Raw genomic sequence first — 11,846 nt, forward strand, 5'->3', positions numbered from 1 at the left:
TATTTCAGTTTAATGGTCCATTGACTCTCATACACTTCTAGAAGTAATTTTATTAATTTTTCTCTTGTCACATCTTCCAGTCATACCTCCATTGTCATTCTCAACTGACCGTTTTCTTCCTATTTGACTAAAAAATTATGAGCTGGTGGAAGAGTACTTCAACACAATGCCACCAGCACAGTATGCATGTACTGGAAGCTTTGCCCAGATACTCAATATTTCCTTCTGCTACCAACAACAGTCTGTCTGGGCTCCTATCTAAAACCTGTTTGTCTACTTGTGCCCATTGTTCCATCCTTTTCTTCCTACTCAAGGACATAGATCTATCAATATTCCTATCTCTCTCCTGTCTTTCCCCTACATCATCAAATTTTTTCCTACCTATTAGAACTTTCCTAATAGCATTCAAACTTGCTTAAATTTTTCAAAATTCTCACCTTTCTTAAATTTCTCTGTAATCAATCACCACATTTATTACCTTTATTTCAACCCTCCCCCCCAAAAATTACTCTATGTCCTCAATTCCTCTCTTGCCATTCTGAGCCAAGACTATTCCAATGAATGGATTTTCTACCACTGTTCTTTTGAAATTGCTATATAAAAACATTAGTGGCTTCCACATTGTCAAACACTCTGTCTTTATTGCAGTTGACAGAAAATTAAACATAGTTGATCATTTGCTTGTTTTTGATGGGTTTTTGTTTTTCACTTGGCCTCTAGTTCATCTATTTCACTGCCTTCTCCTTTCAAGTCTGCTTTGCTGGTGTTTCTGCATTACTCTGACCACTTCATATTCAAGGGCTATAAGATTTAGTAATTGAATCTCTTCTCTTAATCATTTACGTGCACCCTCTTGGTGATCTCATGCAATTGTATTGCTTTAGAATCATATCTCAGCTAATGTTCATAGACTTTGTATCACTGGCTGATAACTATTTTTTGAACTCCAGACTGATACATTCAAGTATTTATTTGGTAATAAATAGGTGTCTAACAGAAGTTAGAAAATTAACATATCCCCAAATGTGTTGCTTTCATATCTCAAAAACTGTTTCTTTTCCATCCAGTTCTATTTCAGTTATAGACTACTTCCTGATTTTAATTTCTGATACCAAAACTTAGACTCATCCTTGAATGTTTCCCTTTTCTTTCATTCAGACTAAATTCACCAGCAACCTATTTGCTTTACTTTGAAAATGAATTAATAGTTCTACCACCTCTTAACACTGTCATATCTGCTATCTTGGTCCAAACCATCATTTCTCACTTGGATTATTCTTGCAATTGCATTGTAAATCTTCTCTGCAATTCTGACCCTGCTTTTCTGTTTTAAACACAGCAGCTACATAATATTTTAAGAATTTATTTCATGCTATTAATCTTTTAAATTCCTCCTCTTCAGTGTGTTTTCTTATCAATCAATACAGGGACAGAATCCCGTATGTACCCATCATAACCAATACCTGTTACCTTTCTGATTCTGCCATTCACTCTCCTCAGTACTTCTGTGATCCAAACCCTGGTCTACTTGCTGTTCTTCAAGGCACTTGCACCTGACATTTCTTCTACCTATAATATCTTCTGTTCACAAACCTGGTAATCCTATTCCATTCCTTTATTTATTTTTATTCATAGCACTTTTACTATGTTCTACATGTAATGCTTGTTTCCTCTTCAATTCTCCCACACCAATAGGGAAGGAGCTTGAATTTGCCACTGTAGTTCAAAAATGTAATGCCTACTGTTGATAATGCACTAAAAATATTTGCTCAATGAATATATGAACAAAGTAGTGAAAGTGATGGAGAACAAATCTAAATCTAGAATTAAAATTAAGGAATACTCAAAGATGTAACTCTTTTCAAATGAGTTCATTTAAGGACTGTTGTAGAAAATAGTTTTCTTTTAATGTTGATCAGTGTAGACAATTCAGATAATTTCTCAAAGTAAGTTTGGCTTTCTGACAGTGCAAATAAATTGATAATTTCACACATTTTATATCAATGTCTAACATGATCACATTCAAAAGTAAAGAATGTGTAGGCTTTTAGAATAAGTCTGGAGATGTGAATATGTTGTACCTTTCAATTAATTCCAGTTCAATTTCTATATCATTTTCTGTGAATGAATTACTATGCAAAGTTGCAGATGTGTAATAAACACAAGCACAATATACATAATCTGAAGAATTTCTTATATACAAAATCATAGAATTGTAAAATTGGAGGAGCTGTTTGAACCTTGGAAGGTATTTCAAAGAAAAAATAAGAGAAACTGTTTTTTTTGGTGCAGGTTAACTAAAGGAACATATTAAGTATGACACAACTTGAATAGTAATTATAGTCTTCATTCATTAATTGCCTACTACAAGCTGTTCAATGCTGGGTGTTTTGTGTGTGTGTGTGTGTGTATATATATATATGTACATATATAAAATTCATGCATACAGAAAAGCCCATTTTGAACAGAAGCAAACGATGCTGTTTGATATATTCATAATATTTTATTTCAATATCAGGCAGGCAGTAATTTATTATTGCTTACTTAGCTAATAAATTTTAAGAAGAAAAAAACTAGTGGTAAAAAGCACATGACATATTTGTATAATCTGCTACATATTTGTGATTATGGCACTTTGAAAAGCTTATTTGAAAGGAGAAATAAAATATAATATGTTGTGTAATAAAAAATGTCTTGATTATTCAACATTGTATTCTATCTAACAAGTACAGCATTTGGTCTAATTTAACATTTTAACAATGAGTATTCCCATACCACTTTACTCAGTTAAAATATTAGCCTACAAATAGATCTTGATCAATATATATAGGTGTTCAGACACTATGTGAATAAATAGAAGAATTATTCTTTAAGGATGAATATTTTTGTAACACAATTATTTATTTACTAACTCATGAAGACCTATACTTCTGTAACGCTAAATTATTGGCATTTAAACAAGTGAGCATTTCTGAAAGTATGCATATAGAGATATCAAAACTGGTGCAGACAGCGACATAACCCCCCATTCAAATACGTTCAAATATGGAATTTTATTCAAAACATTTAAAACCGGTATGATACCATCACAAACCAGTCAGAGTGAGTGCATTTTTTTTTTTTTTTTTTCTTTTATTATTATTATTATTATTATTATACTTTAGGTTTTATGGTACATGTGCGCAATGTGCAGGTAAGTTACATATGTATACATGTGCCATGCTGGTGCGCTGCACCCACCAACTCGTCATCTAGCATTAGGTATATCTCCCAATGCTATCCCTCCCCCCTCCCCCCACCCCACAACAGTCCCCAGAGTGTGATGTTCCCCTTCCTGTGTCCATGTGTTCTCATTGTTCAATTCCCACCTATGAGTGAGAATATGCGGTGTTTGGTTTTTTGTTCTTGCGATAGTTTACTGAGAATGATGATTTCCAATTTCATCCATGTCCCTACAAAGGACGTGAACTCATCATTTTTTATGGCTGCATAGTATTCCATGGTGTATATGTGCCACATTTTCTTAATCCAGTCTATCATTGTTGGACATTTGGGTTGGTTCCAAGTCTTTGCTATTGTGAATAATGCAGCAATAAACATACGTGTGCATGTGTCTTTATAGCAGCATGATTTATAGTCCTTTGGGTATATACCCAGTAATGGGATGGCTGGGTCGAATGGAATTTCTAGTTCTAGATCCCTGAGGAATCGCCACACTGACTTCCACAAGGGTTGAACTAGTTTACAGTCCCACCAACAGTGTAAAAGTGTTCCTATTTCTCCACATCCTCTCCAGCACCTGTTGTTTCCTGACTTTTTAATGATTGCCATTCTAACTGGTGTGAGATGGTATCTCATTGTGGTTTTGATTTGCATTTCTCTGATGGCCAGTGACGGTGAGCATTTTTTCATGTGTTTTTTGGCTGCATAAATGTCTTCTTTTGAGAAGTGTCTGTTCATGTCCTTCGCCCACTTTTTGATGGGGTTGTTTGTTTTTTTCTTGTAAATTTGTTTGAGTTCATTGTAGATTCTGGATATTAGCCCTTTGTCAGATGAGTAGGTTGCGAAAATTTTCTCCCATTTTGTAGGTTGCCTGTTCACTCTGATGGTAGTTTCTTTTGCTGTGCAGAAGCTCTTGAGTTTAATTAGCTGGAGGCATCACACTACCTGACTTCAAACTATACTACAAGGCTACAGTAACCAAAACAGCATGGTACTGGTACCAAAACAGAGATATAGATCAATGGAACAGAACAGAGCCGTCAGAAATAATGCCACATATCTACAAGTATCTGATCTTTGACAAACCTGACAAAAACAAGAAATGGGGAAAGGATTCCCTATTTAATAAATGGTGCTGGGAAAACTGGCTAGCCATATGTAGAAAGCTGAAACTGGATCCCTTCCTTACACCTTATACAAAAATCAATTCAAGATGGATTAAAGACTTAAATGTTAGACCTAAAACCATAAAAACCCTAGAAGAAAACCTAGGCATTACCATTCAGGACATAGGCATGGGCAAGGACTTCATGTCTAAAACACCAGAAGCAATGGCAACAAAAGCCAAAATTGACAAATGGGATCTAATTAAACTCAAGAGTGAGTGCATTTTTATATCACTGGCACCCCAACACACACCCTGTGGTGGCAGGTGTTAATCCTAATGGTTCTGGTCATCTGGATGTTGAGGGGAGGAGGTCCTCTGTGTGGTCAAAGTAGTATGGAGAATGGAGAGAGGAATGTGACAAGTAGCAGAAAAGAAATAACTTACTGTTTTGTTTGTTTGTTTGTTTTGTTTTGTTTTTTGTTTTTTTCTTTTTTTTTCCTTTTGAGACAGGGTTTCTCTCTGTTGCCCAGGCTGGAGTGCAGCAGTGTGATCTCGGCTCACTGAAACCTCCACGATTCTCCTGCCTTAGCCTTCCGAGTAGCTGGGATTACAGGTGCCCACCACCACGCCCAGCTAACATTTGTATTTTTAGTAGGGACGGGGTTTTGCCATATTGGCTGGGCTAGTCTCGAGCTCCTGACCTCAAGTGATCTGCCCACCTCAGCCTCCCAAAGTGCTGGGATTACAGGTGTCAGCCACCACGCCTGGCCTAATTTAACATTTGAATAATGAGTATTCCCATACCACTTTACTAAGGTAAAATATTAGCCTAGAAATAGATCTTGGTCAATATGAATGACAAACTTTATAATCAAATAAACAATAGGTAGTTAAAAAGATGGAGCAATTCTTCTCAGGCTTTGGAAAATTTTATCTTCAATAGCCACTTTTTAAAGACAAATGTCAAACATTAAAAACTTGCTCATATGGTACAATTTTTTATCTTACAAAAATAAGCACAACAAAAATGTGCTTCTGAACACTAAAGCTTTGTGAGTTAATGGCCTGAAAACATCTTCCAGATCTGAAATTCACGTTATTTTACCGTTCTTTTATGATCTGAAAAAAAATTTTCCCAAAACTGTACACAAGGACTAAGATGAATAACCCTAATAGAAAATAAACTATTTTTGGAATTTTTTAAATTTACTCCTAGTGAAATTAGTGTTCTCAATTGATTGCCTTTGTTTTCCAATACACAGACTTGCCAGCTGTTTTTATTTTTCAGCAACAGCTTTTATATCTGTGCTTAAAGCAGCAGTTGTTGAATTATTTTTAAATTATTTTTGAAGTGCTTATTCTAAAAATTAAGGAAAGTTTTTTTTTTAATTTACTTGGAACAAATAGTTCATATTGTTTTCTTCCTTTCCCTTTCTTTTTTTACTTCTTTCATTCTTTTCTGCAAATAGTCTAGGGTAGTGCTCTGACAATAACTTAGCTATCATGGACTTTTTTTTCCTTTGTAAGTGACATTGTTGTGCTTGACTGAAAACAATAGAGTTTTAATAAATATGAATACGATTAAATATATATTAGCTGAATAGCATGCTGTTTTCATTTGCAAGGGAAAGGGCTGGGTGAGACATTGTGCTTAGAGATAGGATCAGAGTGTGATGTTTTCTTTAAAATTGAATTTAGAAAATAAAATATACCTACTATACATGAGGAATATGCTATGCAGAACAAAATTTTCAATGTTTTAATATCCCATTATATTCTAAATAAATTTTATTTAAATTTGTCATGCTCAAATGATCACACGTTTACAACAGTGAACACTTTGAAAAACTCAAATTACTACATGATGATTGCTGTAAATCAAATAAATTGCAATGGCTCCAGGGAGAAAATACATGTTATTTTGGACAGTCAGAAGACTGATTTCCAGCAAATACATCTCTAAAAGCACAACTCAAAATATAACCTGATCATGTTTTAGCATTTTTATTTTGTCAGAACCTGCTTAGATATTACCATAAAGTAATAAATACAACTATCAAGCCTATGCATCCTGATTGTATTTTCTAAGAGATTTATCTTAATATAAAGAGAAAGAAAATTATTATTTTTATTTTTTTAGAGAATCTGGTTTCTTAAATAATGAGACATGAATAATTTTATTGAACAAAATTTTTTATACTGATACTAGATCCATAAAGTTAATTCCTACCTATTTAACACCTTTAACTTAGATAAACTTTCATTGCACATTAATATATTGATTTTTACTTAAAACTTTCACAAATAAATAAATGCCTCATGTACTGGCATAAGTAAATTTTTGAGTACATCAAAAATAAAAATTTTTTTTAAAAACAATTGAGGCCTAATGCTTGGTGGTCTGGAATAAGGGATGGTGATTCATACTAATTAAGTATAGTCAATATATTTCACTGCCATCTGATATGTTGATATTGTTTTCTTCTTTCCCCTCCCCCATATTGTAATTGAGACCAGTTACAGAAAACTTTGTCACTCCAGACACATTTATTTTCACTTGTTAAACTGGGAGATTTCTTTCCTTAGTGTATTTACATGAGCCAACAAATTTAATTCCTCTTTCTAAAATTTACAATTATTAGGTCATATATTTGTTATCTCTCTTGTACATGGATGCAGAGGGTGATTCCAAAATGCACTTTGCCTTCCTCTTATGGTTGCTTTCTACATCTATACCTACTATTTAGATAAATGCTGTCCAGTAGAACATAATGTGAGCCACAAATACAAAACACACATGCAATTTTAAATTTTTAGCAGATTCCTTTAAAAGTATAACAGATAAAATTGATTTTATATCCAAATTGTCATTTCAACATTAAATAAATGTAAAGCTCATTGAGATATAATCATTTTTCATATCAGCATATATTTTATATTAATAGCATATCTTAATTCAGACCAGCCATAGTTCAAGTGCACAGCAGCTGCTTGTGACTACTGTAATGGATAGTGAAAATCTTGACCCTTACTTTCTGCTTTCCTAATTGTGTTCTCTTTTCTCTAAATATCTACAAAAACTTAAGATTCAAAGGAACAATTCAGTGTGTTCATTTTCATTACTAAAACATTTACCATTATACCAGTGACCAGTTTAAAAGAAATTTACAGTAAGTTTAAATAATAAAGCAAACCTTTTCAGTAGAAGGGTAGTTTATTTCGATCATCCTTCTAAAAGCAAGTTACTTGAATAAAATAAAATCATTCTATTTAATTTAAGCCCAATTACTGAAATTACTCTTCAATATGGAAAAATTATATACGATTATTTGGCAAAAGCTTTTTTTGTGAATTCTCAGGATAATTCCCACAGTCATATTATAGTAGAATGTGAATTCTGATAAAATATCAAGTGCAGAATTTGAAGTGAAACTGGTTTACTCATCTTTGACTACTGATTTTTCCTGTTGTTAGGAGTCTAAAGTGTATTGTAACCTCCATAAACATTTATAAGGAAATAAACATATTTGACTTGTAGAAATTGAAAAATAAGTTTTTGTTTTAAATTATATAAACCTTATAAACCAAATGCATTAAAAATATTTTGAGGTAATATTTTATTTCCTCTTAACCTGCTGCATAAATTTTTATTTGCAAAATGGAAGAACAATAGTTTCCATTTCATAGAATTATTATAGGGATTAAACAAGATAGAAACCTGTAACATAGAATGTGTGTAATACACTCATTATTTACTATATTATTATAGAAAATATTTTGTTTTCAGTTCTCTTATAATTGCTATCTGCTGTTCTTACCAACTGCCAAAGCTTCCAAACTTTTATTCTTATTTTCTTATGGCTTTTATATGCTTTACATTCTGGATAAGACTACATGGACATTACACACACACACACACACACACACACACACACAAAGCTGGTTCAAATGACTGAAGCAGAGTCATCATTCTCACAGTTTTCCAAAAATATTCAATGTATTGCATTTTTATCTCAAAAAAAAGTACCAACATCCTGGAACTCATTCCAAAAGCCCAACTTATCTTTTAATCTTCTCATTTACAGCTGCCCAATCACCCTAATACTAGTTGTCTCTTCTTCTCCTCTAAAATATCTACACAAATTCCCTAGTAATAGAGTGACTGCATAATTGAACACTTCAGATTACTTTCGTCTGAGATAAATGCTAAACCAGATTGGATATTGGGACAGCACACATAAATAAGGACTATCTCGGACAATATGGCACATAAGCCACCTTATCAACATTGAAGTATTTTAGTTGAGAAGAAATGGGAATTTGAACCTGGTATTTGCAGTATGAATACATCAGAGGAAGATACGTGAGGAGTAAAATGGAGAAACTAGAATGAACAGATTGATTAGGAATTAATTAGATCAGTTATAGTCACACTTATGCCCCAATACCTTCAATTCAGAATATCAGTATGAATGAAAGACTATTGTTAGCATCATATTTCATTTTAAAAGTAATAGATATAAGACAAGAAAATAAACAAGACCAAAGAGCAGAGACACAGTGCCTTAAACAAAGAATAATTCAGGTGAGGTATGGTTACTCGCACCTGTAATCCCAGCATTTTGGAGGCCAAAGCAGGCAGATTGCTTGAGCCCAGGAGTTCAAGACAAGCCTGGGCAACATGGCAAAACCTATCTCTATTAAAAATATAAAAATTAGCCAGGCATAGTGCTCTGTGTCTGTAGTACCAGCTATTTGGGAGACTGAGGTGGGAAGAATGCTTGAGCCTGAGAGGTCAAGGTTGCTGCACTTCATCCTAAGTAATAGAGTGAGACCCTGTCTCAAAAAAAAGAATAATTCACCCACACCAATATTTTAAACTGCCTTTAGTTTGGCACTCTAGAGTTCAAGATGGTTCAAAAATATATCATTTTTTTTTGTAAAGTAGAAAGACTGTTGTAAAAAACAGTTTTAAGTGTGAAATATTAGCACAATATGGATGTTGAGAATCTGGATTTTGGTTTTCTAAGAATATTGTTTGGAGTGTTGTTAATTTGCCCAGGCATAGTCATCATCTTCCCAAAAGTCACCTATTCTTCAAAATATTTATGAAAACTGTGTACCAAAATTTTTATATTATTAATAATGAAAATAGTTGAAATTTACTGAGTTACTACTATTTTTGCAACTGTACTGTTTCATGTTATAATTATTATTTAAAAAAGAAATAATTATTATAGCTATGCTCCTTTTAGAGCGGAACAAACTGTGATTTTGAAAAGCTAAAAACAAGATCAAGCTTATATATTTAGTAAGTATCATCAGGATTTGAAATCAGGTTAGCATCTCACCAAGGACCTGTCCTTAACCAGTATTGCATATAATAGTTTCTTTCTTTCTTTTTTAAATTTATATTTTATTTATATTTAATTTTTAAATTTTTACTTTTTGTGGGTACATAATATGTGTATATGTTTATAAGCAACATGAGATATTTTGAAAACAGGCATGCAATGCATAATAATCACATCAGGGTAAATGGGGTATCTATCATCTCGAGCATTCATCCTTTGCATTACAAACAATCCAATTATACTCTTTTAGTTATTTTTAAATGTATGATTAAATTATTTTTTACTATAGTCACCCTATCATGCTAGCAAATTCTAGGTCTTATTTATTCTTTCTAACTATTTTTGTACTTCTTATTCTGTAATTAAACATAAAGTAAGTAATGACTTTATTACTAAAAAGTAGCAGTAGCATTTCCTTACATAATAATTGATGGAAAATGTTTTATTATAAAGTTTTTAGATATAGCTTATATATTTATTTCAAATATATAATCTATATTTGATTTTACAGTATATATTTAAGGTGCACATGATGTTTTGATATACATGAATATAGTGAAATGATTACTACAATCAAACATGGGAATATATCCGGTATCTCACATAGACCTTTTATGAGGGTGGGGTAAAAGTACCTAAAATTTCCTTCTTTTGCAAATGTCTTGTCTATGATACAATAGTATTAACTACAGTCCTCATGCTACACATTAGATCTCTAGACTCATGCATCCTGCATAACTGTAGCTTTGTACATTTTGACCTCCATCTCCTCATTTCCTCCACCCCCTGCTACCGAGATCATGCAATATTTTTCTTATTTGTTTTCTTCTATTTACTGAGATGGTCTAGTAACAATGACTCCTCAGTAGCAATGAGCCTATATAGAACCAAATATTGACACCTAAACAAAACTCTCCAATAAAATGAAAAAATGCTTTGTATTAGCCCATTTCTATACTGCTATAAAGAACTGTGTGAGACTGGGTAATTTAAAAAAGAAAGAGGTTCAATTGACTCATGGTTCAGGATGACTGGGTGGCCTCAGAAAACTTACAATCATGGCAGAAGATGAAGGGGAAACAAGGCACCTTCTTCACAAGACAGCAGAAAGAAATGTGGAGGTAAGGGGGAAGAGCCCCTTATATAACCATCAGATCGCATAAGAACACATTCACTATCACAAGACTATTATGGGGGAAAGCACCCCCATGACCCAGTTCCCTCTATCTGGTCTCTCCCTTGACATGTGGGGCTTATTGAGATTATGGGGATTATAATTCAAGATGAGATTTGGATGGGGACAAAAAGCCTAACCATATCAGGCTCCATGAAGAAGCAGTTGATGTTAAAACAGGGGCAATGAATTATCAAAGAATGCACATATTTCTTAAAAATTTTACTTGGTAATTGGACATGTATGTAGAGAAAGTAAATTTTAGCGTCTATATAACCCTATACATGACAAATAATTTGAGATCAATCTTAAGCTTGAAAGAAAGTATTGGAACCCCAGTGCTGGCTCCATTTAACAAAACATAAATACAAGACTGGAAAGGATGAAACACTTCCCAAGTAGCATAACTGCATCCTTAAATAAATATGAAGAGTGTTCATGGGAAATACAAAAGTATCCAGCACTCAACAAAATCAAATTAAATCTCTGGCATTAAAACAAATTATCAGCCATGCAAAAATACAGTGAAAGGTGATTCATAATAAGGAGAACAATTAAGCAATTGAAACCAATTCTGAACAGACATAAGCATTAAATACAGCAGACACAGGTGTTAAATTAAAGCCTTCAAAATTTTAGAACATACAGAAAAATAATTTTACATGTTTAGAGCAAGCAAAGGTTTTTCTAAGACTAATTCTACAAATTGTGAATCACTTAATAAAGAATAAATAGAATTTTATAAAAATTGAAATTTTATTTTCTCTGAAAACATTATTAAAAATAAATAGGCAATTAACAAGCTGGAATAGAAAATATTTACAATACATACTGAAATAAGATTTAATCTTTAATACATGAGAAATGCTTATTGATCTGCAATAAAAAACCAATGACCAAATTAAAAGCTAGCCAATGAATAAATATTTCTCAAAATATGATATCCAAATATCACATACATGATATATATGTATACCTAAAAAGGCAT

Source organism: Pongo abelii, chromosome 3 (assembly GCF_028885655.2).
Source record: "Pongo abelii isolate AG06213 chromosome 3, NHGRI_mPonAbe1-v2.0_pri, whole genome shotgun sequence".
NCBI lineage: Eukaryota > Metazoa > Chordata > Mammalia > Primates > Hominidae > Pongo > Pongo abelii.